The following is a 26,745-nucleotide window of genomic DNA, read 5'->3' as shown; positions in this document are numbered from 1 at the left end:
CTCAACCCAGTAACAATTGTTGGAGAGAATCTTTACAATAATTACTTGTTTTCCCTAATTAATTTCTTGGCAGAGGTGTGGTAACACCATACAACCTATTGTGAAAGACTTAATTGAAGTAATTTGGAATGTGTGAATCTATAAATTATTCTTCGTCGTAATTAGAGAGAATCAGTGCAAAAATATCTCCTTTAAGTCACAATGCATTTATGATAGAAGAGATGAGTGCAGAAAATTGGCATTGTGAATACCAAATACATATGTAGTGAAAGATTTTGATTGAAGTTTTAGTTATTTACTTGGGGAAAGCGGCATCTATTCCTGAGTGAATCTCTAAATAATAAGACTAGTTCAGACTTGTTGAAAATCTGATTCATATTCTAATACTACATCTCTCTGTTTAGTCTATGCGTCATTATTAATTTGTGAGGCTATGAAAATTTTATTGATGACAAATATGACAGTCACGATTTTAATCTACCGATATCTTCTTTAACGATAATTTGAATGATTTATAAGATTCCATCACGAGTCATCAAATTCTACTTTCTCATCACACGTAACATATTGTCAAGCCTAAGAAATATCTTTACTGCAGATGACAGGAGGATTTCAGAAACTCTGTCACTGTAATAAAATCCTGACCAAGCTATTGGCCGGATACTGAAACGTCACATAATTTTAAGTGCTTCGCAAATATCCTAACCATCTCATAACCTCTGCATCACGTACGTTAATTGTTCAGACAGAAAGACAAGAGTTAAGAAAGAAAAGTGTCCGCCAAAGTACTTGCAGGACGCAGAGTTAGGCTGAGATTAGGTGAATAAATAGATGGAGTGAGTAGAGGCACTTTGGCTTACTTTGGCTTACTTTGGCCAACTTTGCCTCTAAACCCCATCTTCATTGGGTCTGCGCAACTTTTTCTTTTGCGAGTAGTATGGAGGACGCTTTAGACTTAAAGTTAAGAAACGTTTCAGTACTTCTATCGGTCCGTTCAGACAGACCGGCTCGGAGAGGAGACCAAATTCTTAGATTAAACTTGAAAATCGCGTACTTAGTATTTGTTGTAAAGTTTATTTTTGGAGGCGCTCGGTGTGAAATAATAATAGGAGCCGACCGGCTCCAATCGCGGTCTGTGTGAAAAGAATAATGCACGCCGATGCTCTCCGAGCCGGTCTGTTTGAACGAACCCTAAAGTAACCTATATAAAAAAAAAACACAATAGATCCTTACCTAAGCTCGTGCAGGAGCAATCAGCGGCTTCTTGTCGTTGTATATGCCCGCACCGATCCGCCCACAGCTCGACTTCCCGAAGATTTGAGCGACCGGGCGCGAGGGCCCTAGTGCCTGACACAAGAGAGAGCGCGGTCAACGCACTGCAGCCTGGGTAGGCCGCTGAGCGATGATACAGGGTGGAAGGGGAAGAAGGAGAGAGAAGGAGCGATAATACAGGGTGGAAGGGGGAAGAAGGAAAAAGAACGGGAGAATAAGGTCTTTGGATGAGGTAAAATGTCTTTACTGATGCGTAGAGAAGCAACGGTAAGGTGGTAGATCAATGTATTGATGCTAAGGACCTGAGATTAAGTCGTCAATGTAAACGAAGACTAAGATTGGGTAATGTAGTTTCTTTTTAAACAAATATCAGAAATCTACAATGGATTCTTGTTTTCTATTAAAGTAATTCGTACTTAATAATAGTCTTGAGAGATTCAAACTAGAAAATACTGCAAATACTGAATAATCTCAATAGGAACTTTTTGAGGATTTGGGAAGCGAGGATTTACTTAAAGGATTCGGGGAGATTCAAGAGCAAAAGCTCAAGAAGGCTACCGGGAGCAATGTTTTGTTGAAAAACAATTGCCCAGCCGCCACTGCGCCTCTCAAACAGGTCAGATATTGTACAGCAGTGGTTGAGCACTGGTGTAGGCCGAATCTATGCGCTCTAAGCGAGACGCAAGACACGCGTTTAAAAAAACACAGTAAAAAGCCACGGTCTATCCCTTAGCCCTAGTACACACTGGGTTAAAACCTCCTGGTAAAACCCTTTGTACTATTTTTACGTGAACTTTTGACAGTTCGATCGCAGCAAGCGAAATGGGCTTCTTGACAGGGAATAATTTGCAAATAGCAGTAGAGAATCTTTATAAGTTACCTGTAAAATTTGTACAATGAATATGGCATATGGGTTGGTATGATATATGAACCTTTGGGATACATAAAAAATATCAACTACAACCTTTTTTGAAGTCAACCAGTGTCTTATGCAGGGATTTGACAGTTCATAAGATACGTTTATCAAAATATTTTTTGCATTATAAATACCAGTTAATAATTAAATTCAAGTGTCGAGGATGTTTTTTTTCCTTAGTAGAACCTACGCATGTTTTGTGGGTATGTACTTGAAAATACGTTAATATAATCAATATAGTTGCTGAGTAATACAACCTGTCGTGTTCTAGCGATGCGGATAATATTGTGACTGTAACCGAAGCTTCCGTGTGACGTCATAGCTGAATCATAGATAACAGGCAGTCAACAAAGATATTTTTATTACTTTTTAAAGTAGAATAACACTAAAGAGGTCTTAATATTTTTTGCAGTCATCATTACTATCTAATGTTAAAATAAAATTAAATTATAAATTTAAAAAAACCCCCGACCCAAAAAAAGGTAGGCAATAATTATGACAAAAGGTTAAAAACGCTAAACCCTATAAAAAGCAAAAAATAACTTTTAACACTACGTAAACTAAATTTTGTCGTGTCGGGGGACCGCTCTAATTCATTACTTTAGATACGTGGTTTTTTTTAAACGAATGTTGTAATTAGATAGGTATCATTTGATTTATGTTAGTATTTATGAAGGTAAAAAGCGGTCCCCCGACACGTCAAAATTTAGTTTACGTAGTGTTAAAAGTTATTTTTTGCTTTTTATAGGGTTTAGCGTTTTTAACCTTTTGTCATAATTATTGCCTACCTTTTTTTGGGTCGGGGGTTTTTTTAAATTTATAATTTAATTTTATTTCATGCTTTTTAAAGGAGCTCCTTAATTTTTCCTTCTTTCATTTAATTTATTTTATCTTAAGATGGGGTCGCTATATGCGATCTCGGCCAAAGGAAGCTGTTTAATAATCCTCATGACAAACTGGCTATGGGAGAATTGCACAGATTGAGCATCAGGTTCTCGTCAATCAGAAACATGAAAAGAACTCGTCAAGACAAATTCAGCGAGCCCAAACTCGATGGGTTTACTAAAAGGCAGTTCAGGGTTACGTCTCCTACCTTCGTGCCCTAACAGCAGACCAGCTCAGTGGTTCCAAAAGACATTAGTGTTTCAAATTTCAGATCCCACATATACTTGCAAGTAAACTGAGCGTGTAACATTCCTACCACATCTAGCAAACGAGCTGATGACCTTGAAGACCTGAACCGATTTCCACCAAACATAGCTAAGAACACTCCCGACTGACATACCTTTTAAACAAAAAAAACCGCATTACAATCGGATCATCCGTTTGGGAGCTACGATGCCACATACACACACACACACACACACACACACACACACAGACACGTCAAACTTATAACACCCCGTCGTTTTTGCGTCGGGGGTTAATAAATGCGAAGTAACACGAGTCTGTCGCGCTTTCACGCCAAAACTACTGAACAGATTTAGGTACACAGGCAGTCTAGTCTAAAGCCTTAGAAAGGACATAAGCTACTTTTTATCCGTCAACGGGAAGTGGTTTCCCCAAGACACGGGAGAAATTGCATATAAGGGGTCATTAAGTACATAAAGACTTTTTTTTAACGACGTAAAAAATCATCAAATGACCCTCCCGATGTGGGTTAGCAGCGGTGAGGAAGTGTCAGACTCTTATGCCCGTTTTCACCAACAATCTCTTAACGTATCCCTAACTAAGTGTCACTTAGAATAAGGGCTCCTCCAATAATAAAGGTTATAAGGGACGCCTAAACTTTGGTGAAAATGAAATTTGTATTAAGTGTTCCGTAAATGCTCTTAGGGGATCCCTAAATGTAGGTATTTTTTGGTGAAAATGTGCATTACTGACAGACCGTCTGTTCCTTCGTAGGCCTTTTATGTACCAGGGCCGCGGTAACTCGCGCGAATAATCCCGCAGCCCCGGCAGGAAAGTAGTCTAAGATGATGTGTATTACATAATAGTCTAGTTAGGCACTCATTAGATTATCTAAATTCTTTTGTTTATCTACATGACTGACAGTTTCCTAATCAGCTCAAGATAAAAGTACTAATTTGAGCTAAGAACTCATTTAAAACTTGACGCGCAAAAGTCGTTTCGTTTTACGTAATTGATAGATTATGTTTTACAGATAAACAAATGTCAAAAACAATACGTAAATGATAAGTGAGGTGTTTTTGTTAAGTGAACTTTGAACTTATGTTGATGCTTGCATTAAAATGCGGAATCGGTTGAAATATAGTTTGATATTTTATTTGTTGGTTTAAGTTTTAAATATTAACGATGACCAGCCATTTAGACGTCTGGTTTTGGTTTGGTTATCATTCTAGTTACATAAATAATTACAAATTAAATTCAAGAAATATTAGACTCACCATTAACAACAAAAATTGTAATATTCAACAAAAATCTAGAACTGAATATTATAAGTCAGTTAAAAAACTTTAACTAAATATTAAAAAAAAAAAAACTAAAAAAAAATTTTTTTCACAGGTCATGTTTCCCGCTCAAACAAACAATAAAAACAAAAATTCCTAACCACAGATGTCAAAAATAAAATGCAAATTAATCACGTAACTTAATAATGAAACATAAACAGCCTAGTTAAGAACTCAAATTAGCATTACTAATTAAAAAAAGAAAATAACGGTTTTCAACTGTTTACTAAGCGTTAACGTTATTTTAACACGTTATTTTATGCAAAGAGGTTAGTTTGAAATTGTGGTGCCAGAGATTGAGAAAAAAAAGTTACGTGGTACATTTTCACTTTTTATTTTAGTGGTGCTTGAAAGTATTAGTTATGTGTTTTTATTTATTTATTTTTGTCGCTAAACTTACAGCAAGATATTTAATTTTATTATTCTATTTTTAAAACATTTTAATTTAAAATAACGTTTCAATCATTTTGAAAGTCAATCATCATAACTGTGTTCTGAAATTCTGAATTCAAATTCGAAAATATAAAATTCAATTCCTACCCTCAAAAGAGGTCGCATTGATTTCCGTCAACCCGTTCTTTGTGCAAAATTATCAAGTAGATCGAGGTAGCTAGTTCACATCCCGAGGGCGTTGACCCGAGCCTGGCCAACTGCCGTGACGTAGGCAAACTCACTTTCATACTAAAATCACTGTTTGACTCATTATCATAAATAATGTTTAGATGTTGAATTTCGCAGTTTTTACGCCAATATTTAGAGAAACTTAAGTTTAATCTGGACTGTTATATGGACAGATTCTTATACTACATTGAAGAATTATCCATATGTCGTTAAATTTTCTGTTGTATGTCTCCGGTAAATATGGGAACTTAGGCCCAATCTTTTGAATACGCAAGAATACCTGAACCAAGGACCTGTTGCTAACTAACTCTTCTTGGCAGTCGGCTAAGAGAGAACCTCACCAAACTAAGTACTTGCCAAGTGAAAATACTATGTACGCGTTTTGCAAAATGCAATTCGTGATTATTATGTATTTCTTCATCAGTCCTTTGTTGCTGTTTCTACAGATAATAAAAATGTTTTTGCAACGAAAACATTAATCAGCTGTTTTTTGTTGATATTGTGAAAGTTTATTATGATCCTTTATTAACTTGTTTGACATTGAATAGGTACATAATATGTCCTCATCATCTGACAAGCCTTTTCCCAACTATGTTGGTGTCGGCTTCCAGTCTAACCGGACGCAGCTGAGTACCAGTGTTTTACAAGGAGCGACTACCTATCTTACCTGCTCAACACAGTTACAAGTTCTCGCCAAACTTTGCTGCGATGACGAACGCGCGGTAGGTGTACGTATTGGCCACAAGTGGTCGGAATTCAGTTACGGACCAACATTGACTTTGCAAACACTATCCTGCCAAGTTCGGTTATCATACGATATATCTAATAAATAACACATTTTCTAACGTCATTATATTTGTGCAAACAATATCGTTTACATATCTGAACGCGTGGAAAAGATAAGCAGAGTCGTATGTCCTACTGCTGACTGAACGTTTGGCGAATGTCTTTACGTGTCAATTCCTATCTAGTTTTACATATAACGATGTTGATGGTAAGTTTATTTTGAAGACACGTTGTTTTAGAATATTTAATTGTGTTTAAAAGAAGAATCAAAACATCTCGATCAAAGAAGGAAAACATCTTGAGGAAACCTGGACTATATCGTCTGAAATCACCAACCCGCATTGAGCAAGCGTGGTGATTAATGCTCAATCCTTCTCCGTGTGAGAGGAGGAATGTGCCCACCAGTGGCATGGTATAAAGGCTGTAACAGTAATTGTGTCCAAAAGAAAACCTACCAATATCTAAGAACCTTAAATGACTATGGCATCCATTCCGGGTGTGACAACGAAACATCACCTAGTCCTACTTCGTTGTCCTCGTATAGGTCCCGTCAACTCGTCAAATAACTTTGCCACTGAAGTTGGCTCAAATGGCTGACTTCAGGGTGTTTTATCTGACAAGTGTAATTCTGACTAATGCCTCACCCTTTCCCATTGAAATTCCAGTACTCAGCAACCATGTTTTATCGCGGTAACTGCACTTTACAAGGCTAGAGAGCTATAAAGATTCTCAGTGCACAATCTAAAAGTAGACTTTTCTAAGAAAATCCTCATTAACTTTGACCGGGCATCGCCCACAGGCAGAGATAGACTGTTTGAAAACAAACTATTTATAAGACAAACAACTATTGCGAAACAGATTGCGTAAATATTATGTAGCATTTGAGATGGTTTAGTTAAACATCACGCCTGTATCTAACGAGGTCTTCAGCAGAGATATTAGGTACCACGGAAAACCTACATTTTTACTACCCTGAAGTCGCTAATAGCCAACTTATGTGGTGTAAAGTTTTTTCACGGCAACAGTAGCTTGCAATACGGTAGTTTCCAACGAGTCAAATTCATTACTTTTATTTAACTGTCAAAAACTGTCACTTTCTTTGCAATATGTATGTAAGCGCAACTTATGACGTCACAGATTTTTCACATCAAACTGGATTCTTATTTAGCTTATATTATCAATAAAAAAATTTAATCAATTATTCCATCAAAACGATAAATGGAAGTGACATTATTTTTAGATGCTTCACTAAATGAATATGACAACGTAATTTATTTTTGACCTAGTCATCTACCCAATTATGGTCCAGGACGCAGGGAAAACCGAGAGAAACAGCTAGGCTTCTATGTCACTTCTTATAAATATTACATAAGCACGCTGTATAAGAATTAAATGCGTGGAAGTAAAGAAATAAGTCCTAGGTATAATCGACTCCGCGGAATTGTTTGAAAGAGTTACCACGGCCCTGGTACATAAAGGGCTTAAGAAGGGACATGGTGGGTTTCAGTCAGTAAAAGTCTGACCCTCCCTCACGCTGCACCCACAGCGGGAGAGGTCATTTGAAGAATTCTCATAAAAAATGGCTCGCCGATTGACGTAAAATAAACTGATAATAACGATGATATTTCTTTTATTTATTTCAGCAATAACATTACTAACGGCCTATCTAAAACCGTTGACGAGTAGGCGTCGAAAAACATCTGAAACTCGATAATGCATAGTTGTTTTCATTTAAATTCTGATGTCAATGAACTTCAACCGCGATGATGATTATGTAAAAACCGTTATTTTTCTAGAAACACGTTATTTTTGTTAGGCTCGAAATATTGTGAGGTAGTTTAGCAGTTAGCAGGTATTCGAAAAGGGTGAATAATCTAAATTGGTGGCTTAGGGATATAAAAACAGATCCTCATTAAACTTCCTGAATTAAAACGAGATTGAAAACATAAAAATAAGGCTCCAGATTAGAAGACTTCCGTACCTATATGACCCAGACATACGTAAGAGATTTGTGTAACTAGCACTGCACTAGTTCTTCATTCAACACTGGATGTTTTCCCTCCGTCTCATGGGAACTGCTGCCCGTACCTTGATGAAATATAGCTTGTGTTACCCAGGGAAGTTGTGGTACCAATGCAACTTTTCTAAGTTTGTATATACTTTCTAAGTATATCTTAGACACCAATGGCTGATAAAGAGGTGAAAGAAAACATCTCGAGGAAACCACCAACGGTGGAGAAAACAACCAAAGGTGAGGGAGGATAGTCTGAAATCATCAACCCCCATTGAGCAAGCGTGGTGATTAACGCTCAATCCTTCTCCGTGTGAGAGGAGGCCGCAGCCCAGCGGTGGGACGATAAAAGGGCTGTTACAGTAACAGTAAAGCAGCTTCAACAGCAAAAGGATTTTTCAATAAGAATTATAGGTAATTAACACGGACCCAAAAAAGTACACTTACCACCATATTCCCACACCCATAAACGGAGCCAACATACCAATAAACGCAGTAAATCTTAGCAAACAATAAACAATTGTTGGCGGTTTCCCCCTTACGAAGCGCAAGCGCAACTTTCACTACTGGACATGCTCCAAGCGGCCATTGTGTCGGAGAAATTCAACATGAGCACACATGCATGGTTTCAGTGGAAATGTACATAATTGTGTGTGGCTTAATTGTTCCCACTTTCGTTTGTTTTAGCGTTCATTGACGGTTCTTGTTTGTAGATGTGATACTAGGAAGTGGAAGGATGGGCACTTTGGGGCTGCGGGATTGTTCGAAAGAGCGCGGCCCTGGTACATAAAAGGACTAAGAAGGAACATGATGGGTTTTAGTCAGAAGTCTGACACTCCCCTGGCGCTGCTAACCCACAGCAGGAAGGGTCATTTGATTATTTTCCATTAAAAAAGAGTGCTGTATATTAACTAATATCTCAAATTACTAAAACTTTCTTACTTTAAAGTATGTCTATTGAAGAATTTTCGTCAAGTGTGACAGATACGAAGTGTTTGGGAAATCCTTATAATTTGGAGCGTTTCACTATTTGGCCGTTAGTAGTCCAACTTCAAAAAACGTTTTGAAGTTTCTGAAACGTGATTCTTGATACATATCTTATCTCAAGAGATTTTTGACATATTGAATAACAATATCGTAGTTATCTGCCAAGAGATAGGCAATATTCGAGCCTATAGATTTTTTTGTAGTCCTATTTGTATAAGAGTTTTTCTTAAGGCACGATAAACTGTAGCTCCCGGCTGTTATTTGAACATCTTTGGCAGTCGTTACGGGTAGTCAGAAGCCAGAAAGACTGACAGTCTTACTAAGGGGTATTGGGTTGTCCGGGCAACTGGGATGAGGAGGTCAGGTAGGCACATAAGTTTCTATATGTATATAAATTACATATCAGAGGAAACTGCGTAACACTTGCAAGCGTAGTTGTTATTATACTCATTATTATAATAGTTATTTCAATGCGACAAAATTAGCCGATTGTTCTAACATAATGAGTTTATGTACATACAAAAGCGTATTATATTTTTCCCTGACCAAAATGAGATCATGGCAATGATTAAACGAAACAATATGAGAAAAATAGGGATTTAGTTAACTGTGTAGGTAATTACATGTTACAGTATTTGTTCGATTTTGTTTCATTTACTTATCTATTATCCTCTGTAATTTATCCGGGTTAGTTAGTGAAAACCCAGAACTCTTTCGTCGGTTACACTAAGCTAACTAACTCAAAAAAAAAATAGTTTAAACACTAGCCGTAAGCCGTCTTACCACAAAAACTTTTGAACGTCAGTTTAAGACTTGTCTAAAAAAAATTTCAAATTATGACGTTGACATATGATTCATTTTGCAGCCACAATTTTTTTAGACAAGTGTAAAACAGATGTTTAAGTTTTTGTAGTAAAGCCATAGTAGTTTAAACTACTTTTTTGGGCGATTTTTTTCTTACTCATTATAACAATGTGTGGCACTTAGCAACAACGACAAAAAAATAATTAATAAAACAATGAGCAGTATAAAAACGTTTTGGAAAGCCTGTACCTATTCGCACGCGTATTAAACACGGGTAGGTAGACAATTACACAACTGTGACGTCACAGAGTCAACGATTTTATGGTGAAGCTGGCTTCTTATGTAAAAGGGTGTGCCCATCTTCATAAATGTATACGTGACAATTGAGTAGTTAGTACCACCTATGAATTGGCATACTTTTTAACGCGATGTAAGTATGTTGGAGCGCAGATATACGCGAGACACAATTGAATTTCTATTGTTTTATAGAGGTTTTGTTTCTTAGGAACTAAACGCCATATTTTCGGCTACAGTGAGTATTTATTGTTCCTAAAAATCTGTCCTATTTGTTACTAAATATTCAGTCTATATACTGGTTATCAAGGTTAAGGAGCTGTCGTATTGTCGAAGTAGACTATACTAATAGTATAATCTAAATTATTTTGTTTGCTTGCTTGAAGCGCTTATCTGGGGAACTACTACCTATTGATCCGATTTCAAGAAAAATATTTCAATGTTAGATAGCCAATTTATCGAGGAAGGCTATGGGCTACTTTTGATCCGCGTGCGCGAAATACTTGCCACGGGTGAAACGGCGGGTGGATGTTTGTCTATCTACGATTCTCAAGCCTAAGATATTTTTTCTTAAAAATTCTTGTTTGACAAGTCCATTAATAATGAATAGTTTATCGTCCAAAGAAAGTCGTACGAATTCTTCGCATAATTTACGAGGACATCAGCAGATCTGATGACTTTTAATTAATAATCTGCCATTAAAATAAAAATATTTGAACGCTCGAACATTAGCTAAATATTCAACAATTCATTAATTTTAGTACATAATCCGTCTTCAAGGACCAAAACAAAACTTCTTCAGAAAAAACGACCATAGAGTGTAAACTGTCAAGTATTTACCGTTACAACATGGCTGCTATCATAGACTACGCCGCGTCGTTCCAAATTCAAACATATGTACGTCTATTCCGGGGAGCATATTGGCGCGAAATTGGGACAGAGCTGTTAAACGAAATTAATGGCCGACCAAGTTGGTCCTATGAATTATGTTTTTCACGTGTATTTGTTCATAAATATGTTGTTTTTTATTGAATTAATGTGTTCGTGGCGTGATCTCCCGCTAAGGCTGCTCGTGCTTGATAATGTGTGTAAACAATTTAAATTAACAGATAACAGAGGTTTTAACATTATGAAATATGACATTTGGCGTTTAAAGCCAGCAGCTGTGAAATGATAATTACTTATTGCTTTTCTAGGACAGTATTTTTGGAGAATCATCCACATATCAAAATTACCTCACAGAAAAATGCTGTACTTTAAAACATGCTATCCTAAATCCAAGTTTAAACCAATTTTTTGTTACAATGCCGTGTTTTTTCATAGAAAATTATTCACGAATCGGTCCACTTAAGTAGGGCTGCCATCTCGAATTTCGCCAAACCCGGACAAAGATTTTAAAAAACCCGGACATTTGACGTAAATCGCATTTTTTCCCCGGACGGGTACTCTTACACTGAATGAAGTTAGTGTTTTGTTTCATAATACCGATAGATACGTAAATACAGTAAGTTGATTTCTTACATGAAAAGTGTCCGGGTTTTCCCCGGACGCTGCTTGAAAACCCGCCCGGACGTCCCCCGGACGGGGTCAAAACGAGGACAAATCCGGGGAAACCCGGACGGATGGCAGCCCTACACTTAAGTTACCGGAACACAGCTGCCAAGATAACGGACAAGCTAATCGCACGACCAGTCCTTTACGGCGGTTTAAAAATATATGTCGATGACATCATTCTACTGAACTGATGGCAAAAACTTTTCTATTGTCTCTCTTTAGATACCTTTTGAAATTTGAAGTTAGGACACAATAAAGCATTGTGTTGAAGAGAAAATTATCTTACTCAAAACACTGGCAAAATATTAAGAATGTAAGTTAGATACTAGACAAGATTCTGTATCTATCGTATCTTATCGATTGGGAAACTGATAAAAACTAGGCTGGAAAATTTCACAGAAATGACATTGAGATTAGAATTGTAACTAGACGTTGAAGACGTCGAAATCACGAAACTTGTCCTTTTTTTGGTGGTAAAATCATCAGATGACCCCTCCCGCTGTGGGTTAGCAGCGTGAGGGAGTGTCAGACTCTTACTGACTAAAACCCAACATGTTCCTTATCGAGCCCTTAGCGTATCCGGGCCGCGGTAACTCTTTCGAACAATCCCGCAGCCAGAAACTTACTCCCCACGTAAGAAATGCAGATGATTTACAAAGAAATGTTTAAAATTTAAAGATGAAAGTTCGCGTGTGTCCGATTCCGAACCTGTATCATCCTGCTACTCAGCCCATAACCAATTTGGGCAAATAAATCATCAGCACGAATAGAGAACCGGTTTAGGCAGACGGCACGCGACACGCAATTTCTTTCGAGCGATTTCGACGCGTCCCCCTTAATTGGTCATCATTGGACTTGTATAATATGCTTTATGAAGTGGGATTATTTAAAAAAAACTTTAACCGTCTTCAGGAATGCCTTCAAGCATAGCTGTATCACCAATGTGGAAAGTTTTTAGATGTAAATTAAGGGGATTTTAAAGCTATCCCTTATAATTGGTTGGCAGACAGGAAGGTTTAAAATGACCATGGCTCGAGTTACAGAAAAATGTGTTATCCAAACGATGACAAGATCTAATTGTACTGTTACACAAGTATTTGGCACAAACAACGAATGTTAAAACTAACGTGCTTGTATTTTTAGAAGCAGGTAAAATCTAAGGGGCCGGACGAGCGGACGCCTTCAAGTTCAAACGGAACCCAGAAATAACTGAGACTAATTAGGATGGGGCGAACGCAGAACCCTTTGTATGTCTTGATGAAGTGAAAACGTTCAGAATCGGGAAGGATCTTCAAAGTTTTCATTCCTTTTAGTTATTTAAAGACACAGAAGCTCACGAAAAACTAGCTTAAATAATTTGATTTTGTCGTCATAACAATTTCAAAGAAGGACTGGTTCCTCTTGAATATATAGGACCATATAAGTCAAACGAACTAAAACCTATTTGCCCCAATAATCCAGTTGTGTGACTAGGGGACCTAAAATACTCATACCAGGACACAGATGATTGCAGGCAAGTTAACTGAGGTCGTTCAAAAATAACTGGGTACCTTGGCCTGCACGCGAGCACGTTGTCAATGAAACCGGTCAAGGGTTCGGTGTCAACAAAAATATGTTCAATATTTTCTTAAATGTGAGAAGAATCATTTTCAAAGTCAAAGTTTTTTCATTACGACAATATAAATTATCATATTCATGTAGTAGGAAGTGGAAATCTGACAATTAAATGGGCGCTCAAAGTCCAAAACACGGTAAAAATGGTTCTGCCCTTGAAGGTTTACGTGATTAACCGAATAATTAATAGGGCCTCTTGGGTTAGGACATCAAATTACTCTTTCAACAGACAGTGCAAGGACTCAAAATCATCCTTCAATAGCCCTTAGCAATCCCTAAAAGTGGTAGACTTTTTAAACAATCTCACATCAGGTTATGACCTTTACCAAATATTGCGTACGAGTGTACAAATGAAATTGAGACATGCCTAAATGATTATATTGTTAGCATTGGTACAAAGCAGTTTACGAAATAAAGAAATTGCGTTTTCTATACGATACACGGTAATCAAGGTCAATTTTTTGTGTGTAGAAAATAATACTGATTTTTAAGTCAAGGACTCGGAAAAAACTTGATTTTTCTACTAGCAAACTCTCTGAGGCAATTTAGAAAATGGACTAATTAAATATTGCAACAATACTTCCTATGGTTATGAAGGAATTACTTAGCAACTAGTAGTAAAACTACGTAATTTAGGCTTAGTGAAAACTGTGTCGAAGAAGATTAGCAAACTGCTATGTATGCCATTTGCGATATTTGTACCCAAAGCGGTTGGATCGTGGGCAGAATACTAAACAGTTAGAATGGGTACAACCGATTGGCAATAGAGATAGAATTCGCGTTTGATGCACAACTGTACACATTTTGTATTGAAATGTTCTTTCAGCTTTTCTCACATTTTTCGACAAATGCAATCTTTAGCAACTTATATTCTGAAACTTGCAGTGCAATTTCAAAATGTATAGAAAGCTGTTTTATTGTTCTTTGGATATAATGTTTCACCCACATACAGCGCTAAGGACGCCAAAAATAGGAACTCGAGATATTCAGAAAACAATTAGTAGCAGAAAAACAACACATTTCCACGAGAACAAAACACCTTAATTTGGTCATGTTTGTTTGTTTTTCGCGTAGGTTGATACGTAATATTTCCACGTACATTTTGGCAAGTGAAAATATTATGAAAATATCTTCATTTTCATACGTAATGTGTTTCGTAATATTACAATGCCGATGTACGTTCAAAGCCATGGACGATTGCCCATGTTTTTTTTTCTTTCAAATTGTTCAAGGTAGCTTGTTTTCTACATTATGACCTCATACTCTCGAATGATCTTGCTATAATCGTGTTTGTGTGCGTGGGCGCATATTTTATATTTTAATACTAAGATGATGCTGGTAGGTTTCTTTTGATTTATTTTTTGGAACCAGTGTGTCGATGTTTGTTTGAAAATATTTGTGTCGTGGGTCAACTTAAATAATAATTTTAACGTTATAATTGTTGCTTTATCCTACTTCATAAGCAAAGTTTGCCGACTTTTCAAACAGAATCAGAGAAAAAAGACGATTGCAAAATGTTCTAATATCTGAGGAAAGGTATCACCAGTAAATTATCAGTAAATCACCAAAGAAACTATGGATGGATTGTGTGAAAGATTGAGATATAATTGAAAATAATGTCACTTGTGAAATAACACCAGACAAAGAAATATGTAAGGGGAAAACACGCTGTGTGTGACCCAAAAGTGAAACTGGAATAAGGGCAGTATCCTTGAAAGCTGAGATTTCCTCCTTATAGATTTTATCACAAGTAAACATATTTTCGTACTACGTAGAAAGCTAAGTATAGACGTTCATTATCATTTGCTATCGCGTATCAATTTAGGATGTAATAACAAAAACATGTAGAAACGTCATACTGATCAAAATGTCACCTTCAAATAATAACAGCTGTTACTAACTTTGCAAATTGATTTAGACGCAATTTGCAGTTGGGCGAAAATTTTCACTTATTGAAATAAGTACTAAGCGAATTACAGGACCACGAGTACAAAGGCCCAGCAATTATATGAACCACCTCTGAAGAAGGTACGCGAAAGGTTTTTTCCAGTCAGTAGCCTTTTCCCTACTATGTTGTAATTGCCTTTAAGTCTCATCGGATGCAGTTGAGTACCACTGGCAACTGACCTCCTCAACTGGGCAACACAATACCCCTTGGAAAGACTGATTGTCAGACCTGCTTCTAGTGATTAAACCCCTTATTATCGAGACATTCCTTCTTCATACAACTCGATACAAGTAATGCTCATAGCAAAATTAATAACCAACTTCTAATTTCTAATTCAAGGGTAGAGTATCGACCATGAAAATAACACAGCATTTATAACTTGCACTTTATTACAAAATTGTTACCATGTGGGTAGGACATAAAACCTATGACGTTATCAAGCTATCGCTATATCTAACATGTTCAGTGGACGATGTTAGAAACCCTATATTATGTTGCTGTTACATAAATATGGTGATATTGATTACGTGAACTGTGTAGAAAAAGTCCCTATATTTCTGTAATCATGGCGTGCAAGTCAATTTGTGGCTACGGCGGCTGTTCTCATATAAGGAGATCAGCCAGCTGCGCAGAACATTCTTGCTATAGCGCACAAGAATTTGCTTGGACACGGGTGCACTCACTATTCCTTCACTCTCATAGCTCAATAGGAGGGCACGACACGACCGGAGAGTCTGCAGTTCGTTCGATCGCTAAAGCGTTTTCTATAGATTCCTCGTAGTTTGGACTACAGGCAGTATTATGCCCTCAAAGTTTAGGACTACAAATTTCATCACCCTCCGAGCCTTTTTCCCAACTATGTTGGGGACGGCTTCCAGTCTAACTGGATGCAGCTGTGTACCAGTGCTTTACAAGAAGCGACTGTCTATCTGACCTCCTCAACTCAATTACCCGGGCAACCCAATACCCCTTGGTTAGACTGGTGTCAGACTTAGTGGCTGTTAATTATTTAGCACAGATGCCAATTGAAGACTGCACAAACTAAAAGAGACAGGTAATCCAATCACAGTAAAGTATAACCTCGTACGGAGGTCGGCCTCATCGTTTTAGTAGCAGTCGGCCTTAAAACATTTGTTTTCCTTCCTTTAATCGCGTATCCTATGGCTTTATTTCCTAATATAGTATGCTCATGACTCGTGGCTAATTTACCAAGGTTAATTTGCGTAGTACGTATGTAGGTTGAATTGACGTCAAGTCATTATAATTCTTGTCAAATATTGTTGTTGCTCTGATGTTGGTTACTATAGACTTGACGAAAGCCAAATGTCCGAACAATATACTACTGTGCGTTCGCAAAGCGCTTATTAATAACTAGCTTCCGCCCGCGGCTTCGCCCTCGTAGAGTTCGGTTATATCGCGTTTCCGAGAGAATTCTTCAAAAGTCTGGGATAAAAACTATACTTCTCAAGGTCAACTCTATCTCTGTACCAAATTTTATTAAAATCAGTTCAGTGGTTTAGACGTGAAAGCGTAACAGACAGAGTTACTTTCGCATTTATAATATTAGTAGAGAAGTAGGGATCTTTCTTTGCAGTCAGCTAAAAACCCTGCTAAAACCTTCAACAAAATTTCATAGTACGCCTTCCACGCTTCAGAAAGCATGACCCCGTTGACCTGGCCAATAATTCGTACTTCTCAAAGGTTCTTATACTGTGACGTCATACTTCTGACGTTGACAGCCTGGTTGCTAGGCAACGGTTTCAACTCTATTGATAAGGCTCGTGTTCTGTTAAGCGGAACGTATTTAGAATGACGTGTTTTTGTATGGGTGTAATTTCAAACGTATGCTTTAGTTAGGTTAGAGTGATATAATATGGTTTCTAAGCTTGATGAGACTTAATTGTGATATTGGTAACTTCGTCTTTATAATTTCTAGATATAGGACTGCGTATAGATTCAATCAAGACACAAAGTTTGTTTGAAACGCGCTAATCTTAGGAACCACTGCTTTTCAGTTTAAGATAGTTTTAGTTCGAGCAAGGCTATTTTTTAAGGGGAAACCTACATACGTCCTACCTACCGACTTTTTACACGTGCTAAAAATGTTGTAAAAAAAAAATAAGTGGCTACACTACCATTTGAACACACACCTCTAAACATATTTTCTGCCTTCAAAACGACCACAAAAACCCACTAACACTACTTACACATTAATTTCGGCATATCAATTAAGTGAATAAATTACAGTCGATATAAAAACTACATATACATACATGTAGTGAAACAAGGCCAGTTGTTGTTCACGATAACCAGTGAGGGGGGGGATAAAAATAGGTCAACGTTGTGAGTTTACTTTAAAAATCCCACCCAAAACAAAAATGTGAAAGACTGCCAAGTTCGATAATATGGGAATGCTTCGCCTATAAAAGAAGTGAGATCTGAATAAGTACCAAGTTCCATACACATACCTCAGTTAAAAATAGTTACTTTTTAATGATGTTACTTGGCAAGTTTTCATACACCTTGTTATAAACCTACTAAACGCAATGAATCAAGTATTTAATTTTCTATTAAAACTTGCCAAGTAATCATCATTAAAAAGTAACTATTTTTAACTGAGGTATGTGTATGGAACTTGGTACTTATTCAGATCTCACTTCTTTTATAGGCGAAGCATTCCCATATTATCGAACTTGGCAGTCTTTCACATTTTTGTTTTGGGTGGGATTTCATTTATTTTTGTAAGGTTGTTTATTTTATTTTTTCTTATGATGAAGTTAGTTAAAGAAATGTCTCATTTATACTATTTTTAGATTTTTTAATATGCACTATGTTTCTTACAAAGAAATGAACTAGATTAACTAAATGGACTAGATTTACCAACTGACTGACATGACATGTTATCATATATTATGTTCGTGGATCAAAGTTACACATTCGTTATTTTCGAAAGTGATTCACACTTGGCCGTTTTCAGATTTTTACTTTACTTTGACTAAATACAAACCTTTGTACCATTCGAAGATATATTATATAAATATAGATAAATTTAGTTCGTTTTAGTTCCTTAGGGGTATAAATTTACACCGGGTATAAAACACCTTCATTATTTTGAAACCGACTCACACTTGGCCATTTTCAGATTTTTCCCTTTACCTTGACATAAAGACCTACCTCCATGCCAAATTTCAAGTCAATACGACCATTGGAAGTGGTCTAGGTTTTTGATGAGTGAGTCAGTGAATAAGTGAATCAGTGAATAAGTGTATAGTAAAAATAGCGATTTTCTGACGTCAATATCTCAAGACCTACAATAGGTATATTAATGAAATTTTGTATTTTAGATAAGTGAGGGGGTCTCAACAGATACTAGAAATTTGATATGCGTAAATAAAATAGATTTTGAGTTACAGGGGGGTCGAATTTGGCCCGAAATGGTTCGTGTAATATAACCCACGGCCGGTGTGTCGCTTTTTTGCTCGAACTTGGCGGACACACTGCCGTGTGTCTAGATCCTTTTGGAGAACAGTAGCAGTTCTGTGGTATTTTGATTCTAATAAAGAAGAGCCGAACATGCTTTGCCTTTTCAATTCTTCAGTACTGAATACTGTGTACTTACTAATAATGAATTAAACATTATAAAAACACGCTTGGACACAATTAGAAGACTTTTGTAACAAGTCCAAACACAGCTATGATATGGTGTTCCATCATGAAGTTATAGTACATATTTTCCGGCTCCATCATCAGATCAGTTCGACAGTACCATATTATTGTATTGTCATCAGAACAACATGCACCTGAAAATTTTCATGACGCTACGATCCTTGGAAGATGGTTAGATTAGTTACCTTAGATACCATTACATAGTTCCATATAGATCGACCTAATAAAAGCGTGTTAAAAAGAGAAAACAAGCCAATATTTCTTCAACTAGAAACATGACAATATATTCTTACTTCGCAAATAAAAATACTTCGAAAAACATCGGCCGATTAAATAGAATAATACAAAACAGCTCGAAACATTAATTTTGCAAATAAAATGGCTAGACCGCAATAAAATTTGCATTTCAAAACAACATACTCAAACTCAAGGTCGTCTATCCAGGACTGGTTTAAATAAAATTGAATATTTGAGTTCTATATGCTTATCCCGGTGACCCTCGATAATTTAGCGACCTTATAAAATGAGGTCGCTATACCAAGAGTCACCTCTAAACTCTGAGTTTTAAACTTAACGCTTTCAATACGTAATTATAACTCGGCTGAAATTAAGAGAAGTATGGTATGGCACATCAAAAGATTTGAATATTAGACGTTCATTCATTTTGCAGGATCATCTCTAATAATATTATAAATGCGAAAGTAACTCTGCCTGTCTGTGTGTTACGCTTTCACGTCTAAACCCCTGAACTGATTTTAATAAAATTTGGTACAGAGATAGAGCTGACCTTGAGAAAGAACTTAGGATAGTTTTTATCCCGGACTTTTGGAGAATTCTCTTGGAAAAGCGATATAACCGAACTCTACGCGGGCGAAGCCGCTGGCGGAAGCTAGTAACATTTATTATTTCGTGAGCGATCAAAGGCCGATGACAGCTTTATTAAACAAAAATCTAGCGTCCTTACGAAATGAGGAGTCGCCATTTTATCCGGTGGCCAAGAGTGTAGACCGCCTAACATATTCCGCTGAATGAAATAGAAAATCAGGGACAAGGCCTTTCGTACTACGAAAACGTACTATTACTAGTAAAACGTACAATTTACGTTCATGTTGCTCTATTTAGTACTAACGAATCGACTTTTAATTAGCTATAGTGACGTAAGCAGTGTAGAATAGGTGAATTTTATCACGCTTTTATTAGGTCGACCTGTATGTAACTAACTATACAATGGAATCTAAGGTAACTAAAACCATCTTCCAAGGATCGTAGCGGCATTAAAATTGTCAGCTGTATGTAGTTCTGATGACAATACAATAATATGGTACTGTCGAACTGATCTGATGATGGAGCCGGAAGATATGAACTGGAACTTCATGATGGAACATCGGATCACAGCTGTGTTTGAACCTGATAAAACCCGCGCTTCCATAGTGACTAGATGAATAAAAACCTAAGAACTTTCGAGAAAGACAGCATAGAGGTGGAATATAAAATTCAGTCACTTCTCAAGTTCTCAATAACAGCACAAAAACAGCAGTTTCATATAAAACTTCTCACAAACATTAACCTCACTACAATGGGTGCAAATGTATTTGCTCATTCTATTGTCATAGATTTCTTTGAGATACGGATGCGTGAATTCGTATCGAGTATCAATATGTTTGCACGTTGAACGTCACGACCTGTCGCCCTCCACTTGCGTACTTGGGTAAAAAGGAAAGACTATTTGACTTTGAACTTTTCGAGGGTATCTTGACATTCATATATGAGTCTCTTATATAAGGAGATTGGAAGTTATATGATAGAAAGAAGACGGCTACCAAAAGTATCTGTGTTTTATCGTCTAGCGTCCAATTTCTATTTGAAAAAGAAATCATCAGAAGGTAATTCCGGGGAAAAATCTATTTAAAAAAATCCGTACGTTAATCTCTGGTCCATAATTAAAACTATTTCCTCATACACTAGGAAACTGTCACACCTTATCATAGAGCTACTCAACCGTTTTTTTTTTTTTATCGAAACTTTTTATCATGCTACCTACATGGAGGCACCAATTTGTTCAAGGTCTATGCTATTTAGAGGACCAAAGCATGTAGGTTATCATACAACTGGCTTGTCGCCAACTGGTTAAAAAATAAACCACACTTCATAAAAGGTGACCAATGTTTTTCTATGTTATTTTTATTTTGCGGTTTCACAAAAACTTATTCCAGATTTTTTTGCCAAAATACTGCTCATGTAGAGAAGAGCCTAGAATTCTTACTCCTATGTTTATGACTACATTTTGACTTTACTTCCGATCTTATAACGCACTAACGCTTTAGATTTTCATGTTCAGCTTATTGCATACAGGATTAAGTCAGATTTTACGTTCGCAAAATAAGACAGCCCATGGCCAATTAACAAAACGGAACTGAATTCAAATTAAGCATTAGCTACATTTGGAGGCTCTCAACCACCAAGGTTTTGAGCGAACTTTCAAATACAAATCGTGAGTATAAACACCATAGCTAATTTTTGAAGGTAAACCCGTCAATTGTGCATTCAATTAAAAACCTTGGTACTGTCATATGCTAGCTGAGGTTACTCTTTTGAGTTGAGCCTCTTTAGATTCAAATTATTGGGTCATCTTCTGCTATGTAAGAGATGGCCTGCCCAGGCTGCGGGATTGTTTGAAAGAGTTACTGCACACAAGGAGCTCCAAAAGGAACATTGTGGGTTTTAGACAGTAAGACTGACACTTACTCACGCTGCACTCGCAGCGGGAGTGGACATCGTTTGATTTGATGTAGGCATTGCATACAACAGTCAACGGGAACAGCTAACTATCTTAGGAATTTGAAAATACTTAGGAGTCCTTTCAAAAGGACAACCTATTTCCCGCTCTCTCCTAAACGTCATGGTCTACAACTGGACTCCTACCTATCCTTTAGCCAATACCAGCCGTGATGCTCAACAAAAGAACGCAAAGATATGCTAATGAAGGTCCTTTCAAGTAATAGCATTAAAGCGGATTATTGTAACAATAATGATTTCAAGGCAAATTGGTTTTGCGCAGAAATCGCGTCACTAACAATTGTACAAACAAGTTTTGCGCTTAACAATAAGAAGAGTAGAGTATTTTGTACTATAGGTGACTACGTCATCGTATGGCAAATGCGCAGTTTTTCTGCTTTACCTAAAGAACCGTAAAATAAGACAAACTTCTTTTGGCGTCATTGGGATTTTATATCACAAATAAAATAATATATAATTTAAACGAAAAACACGATTTTACAAAAATACATACATATACGTAAAAACCCAAAATCCTTCATGAAGTTCCAGTTCATATCTTCCGGCTCCATCATCAGATCAGTTCGACAGTACCATATTATTGTATTGTCATCAGAACTACGTACAGCTGTCAATTTTCGAGACGCTACGATCCTTGGAAGATGGTTTTAGTTACCTACCATAAATTCCTTTACATAGTTACATACAGGTCGGCCTAATAGAAGCCTAATCCTGCTAAATCAATATTTACAAAAAACTTTTTGTTATCTGTCCTGCCTTTTTAAAGGTCGTCGCTCGCGAAATTACGTCAAAAAGTTATTTATTTCTAAATCTATAAACATAGGATACTAAAGTGCTGATTATTGATTGTAGCGAATCATATCGATCTATCGTTAGATTAGTTAATTTAATTTGTTTGAAGACGAAAACAAGCGTGATCGACGCTCTTTAATCTGTGGTCACATCATGATTAGATCTAATCCAACGGCATAGAGGCGAATACGTCATATTTGTACTCACGAAGCTAACACACATGTGATAAATGTTTTTTAGAATATGAACACATTTTCAATCCACATATCTTAGGAAAACTCAGTTTTTGTATAGCGTACTAGCCGTTTTCCCGTGGTATCGACCGCGTCCCATGGGAACTACTGCCCGTTCCAAGATAAAATATAGCCTCAGAATGAGTGTAGCTTTTCAACAGTGAAAAATGTTTTCAGGTTCAGTAGTTTTCGGAGCCTTTAAGGTACAGAAAAAAAAAACGTCTCTCTCAAAGTACAGGTTAGGTAGGTATAGATTCTGAACTATTACATTACAATACACATACATATACTTTAAGTTACAAAATATTACAGTTCAATATCAAAGAGCACAGTAATACGAAGTTTTAAGTATTAAAACATTATCAGCAAAAGATTAACATGATTTTCACATGTTGAAAACGTGATTGTTGTTTTTATACTGTCGCGTCGTTTAATTATCATTGGATGAAAGAACTCGTTTGCCGATCTTTGGACACGTTTCGATGCACGCTGTCTTTCTTATTTTTTACCGACTTCAACACACGAAGGGTCTCAATTTGACTTGTGTGTACCTTTGTATAGTTATCGGCGAGGATATTGAGCCCTGACCTTCACCTGCGCAGAAGCAATATTGGTTTATTGCCTTATGTGCACAGTGCGGAAAGCGATCCCCACTCATCCGCCGAGAGCTCAATATCCGTGCCTATAACTATATGCGACTTTGATGCAGTTTTCAGCATAGTATTTGTCGGACTTGTAGAAGTATAATATAAGGTGTATTATTTAAGTAGTTTTTTTTTAAACATTTACGATTACGCATACTTGACAATAAGGAAACATCTTCATTGGTTTATTTATAATTCCTCTTTAGTTTCTTCAAACATTTACGTCCGGATTTCCTTAGGTTACCAAAAGTCCTTTGCACAGGCTATAACCAATAATAATCAATTATATGCAAATACCCAGCAAAACGGCGAAACGTGCACATTTTTTAGCAATTTATTCGGGCGTAATGAGCATACGATTGACTGGAACCGACATGTGGTGACGGCAGATGGTCCGTATTGAATGTCAGCTGTCCAGTTTAAGGGACATTTTTATGGCTTTTGAGTGCTCAGCTTTGATTAAGCTCTTCCTATAATTTTTAAGAACGCAGACAATAAAAAACTTTATACAAAAAAAAAAAAAAATTTGTTGCTTTTTTTAGTCGGTTAATATGTCCTAAAACCTTCTCCGGAGTCTGACAAATACTCCTCCGAAAACTGCATCAAAAATTGATTCAGCCAAACGAGAGATATACACTGGAAACCTCCTTTTTAGCAGTCGGTTATAAAGAACACACTAAATAATTAAATACAAAGTCAGTGATTTAGAGTACTTATTGACAATTTTTAAATTTTCTTCGAATACCTTGAGCTATGTTTTGACTGTGCTCCTCATATAAAATATCTAAAGATTATTTGGATGAAAACAACTACATAAACTTGTTTACGAACGAGAAATTCGGCGCAGTTTCTTAGTGTCTACGTGACTTCATGCATATAGCAGCTGTGCCCGTATTTGACCGTTTTTCTTTCAAAGTTTTGCTTTGCATTGAAAATCTATATAAATATAATGTAGAGGAAACTTATTCTTGTGTTTGTTCGTTGGGAACCTTCATTATCCTCGAGAAACATAGGCTATATTTTATTCGGGTACGAGCTACAGTCACCACGGAAAGCGGTTCAAACCGAGCAGAAACAGCTAGTGTAAGGAGGATCTGAATGAAGAATTCTTAACTGTCTTAACTGAGAATGTAATATTCCAAAGGAATTTCTTCCTGTATTATCACCTTTTTTAACAAAAACATAGACAAAAGCCATAACCTACTTTTAAAACCATAGACATTAAAACGGAAACCTCTTTAGTCACGTTTATCGAAACGCCTGTAAACTATTCTGTTGTATGTTCGAGTTTTAAAACTAAGATAAGCCCAAATTAGGGCAGATAAGAATGTGTCGAAACGCTACTGCGTGTCTGTGTTACGTTATACGGGGTATTATTGAAATACCAACAAAAAAATAAAACTTGTAAAGAAGGTCTTAATCCCTAATGTTATAAATAGAAAGGTGACTGGGTGTATGTCTGTAGTACTTTCGCGACAAAATAGCTTTGGCTACTTTACTCGTAAATCCTAGGGCTGGACCTACAGGATTGTTTCGAAAGAGTTACTGCGGGATGTTGGGTTTTAGTTAGTAAGAGTCTGTCACTCTCTTACGCTGCACAGAAAATGGCAGACTATAGGATAGTTTCAAGTTGGTTCTAAAAACATTATGGTTTAAATTTTTATTTGTCTACATTATTTCAAAAGGTTGTCTTTACTTAAAATCTTTGAAATTGGCTTGCACATTATGAATTTTAATACCTAAAGTGACATCACTATTACACGCAGAAGTATTATTATATATTGTAACGGTTATTTTAAAAATAGCATGATTAATGATAAGGCAGCTATTATCCTGAACATAAAATGTAAAATATTGCATTAATCTGTAACTAGAGGCACTGAAATACAGTTGGATTTCTGTATATTGATTTCTGACTATAAAAATACCCGACTGCACACTAAAAAAAGAGTAAAACAAGCCCCACAATAATATTGATCAATACAACTTTACTGAATATAATTTATAAATATTGATGGAAAGCATCGCAGGCGGGGACCAACAGAGGCTTATTTATAGTCATTTCGGTTGTGCACCATTTAGCAGAATTTTCGTTGGTGGCGGTCAAGGTGGTCCCCGCCTGCGATGCTTTCCATCAATATTTATAAATTATATTCAGTAAAGTTGTATTGATCAATATTATTGTGGGGCTTGTTTTACTCTTTTTAGTGTGCAGTCGGGTATTTTGTTTTTAATAATAATTCTTTTATTTATAACTTTTAGCTGTTTTTATTTAACGAAAATGTTGTAGATGTAGAAGACTATGTATATGTAAGTACCATTTTAAATTATTTCGACGACATTTGGCTTTAGATTACGAGTGATGTTACTCCGCAACATAAATTTACCGCCAATGCGACGTTCAAGACGATCAAGACGACGTTCATGCATTTGATCAAGACGACGTGATTGTATCGCCAAAAGAATCGCTTTTTGCTTGCTAACGCATGAGTTGCTTTGCGTTGACGCAGAATTAACATGTTCCCGTGGGAATTTTGAGAAAAAACGTATCCTATATTAATTACTCCCGTGATTGAAATGAATCTAATGATACCGCATACATATTTTTTTAAAGGGAAATTTAGAAAAAATATCCCGTGGGACTTTTAGGATAAAATGTATCCTATGACACTCCCGTAATCAAGACAAATCTAACGATACCTCATACATCAAAATCCATCAAGCCGTTTAGGCTACAGGAGGTCACAAAGGAACAGACATACATACATACATACATACATACATACTTACATACACTCGAAAAACATTACCCTCCTTCTTTGGCAGTCGGGTAAAAACTGTCTATTAGGTTTCAACCTAAATTCTATCTGAATTGGATTAGGTATTTAGCGGTCCCAGTATAACAGAAAAGACTAAATTTCAGATTGAAAACTGTTAATATTAAATAAATGATCTAAACTTCGTAATAATGTAGTCATTTTACAAAAGTATGACTCATGCGTAAAGAATTCTGTTACTCAGCCCTTAAGCTGATGAAACTGTCAAAACGAAATAAATAAGATCACCCTTTTGCGTTCAGTTTAAAATAAGATTATGATTCATACCTAAGAAAGAATGAGTTACCATTTATGGTATGAGAAGAGAATTTTGCTAATGAGGACATTATGAAGTTACAGAGTAATTCCATACTGTGTTAATATTTTTATTGACACAATACGGTCATTAAGGTACGTTTTGGACGCTGCGGGTTGTTCGAAAGAGTTACCGCGGCCCTGGCACATAAAAGGCCTACGACGGAACACAACGGTTTTTAGTCAGTAAGAGTCTGACACTCCC

General features: G+C 36.6%; 1 protein-coding gene across 1 annotated transcript in view; it reads right to left on the bottom strand.

Annotated features, from left to right (window-relative positions):
• Positions 1 to 26,745, bottom strand: part of LOC110382621 (cyclin G) — a 42,129-nt gene that overhangs the window by 13,831 nt on the left and 1,553 nt on the right. The window contains exon 2 of the mRNA XM_064043372.1: positions 1,234 to 1,347. The gene's annotated coding sequence lies outside the window, so the exon portion shown is untranslated. The remainder of the gene's footprint in view (positions 1 to 1,233; positions 1,348 to 26,745) is intronic.

Source organism: Helicoverpa armigera, chromosome 31, assembly GCF_030705265.1.
Source record: "Helicoverpa armigera isolate CAAS_96S chromosome 31, ASM3070526v1, whole genome shotgun sequence".
NCBI lineage: Eukaryota > Metazoa > Arthropoda > Insecta > Lepidoptera > Noctuidae > Helicoverpa > Helicoverpa armigera.
Note: the sequence above shows the minus strand (reverse complement) of the source record. Positions and strands in the feature narration are given on the sequence as shown.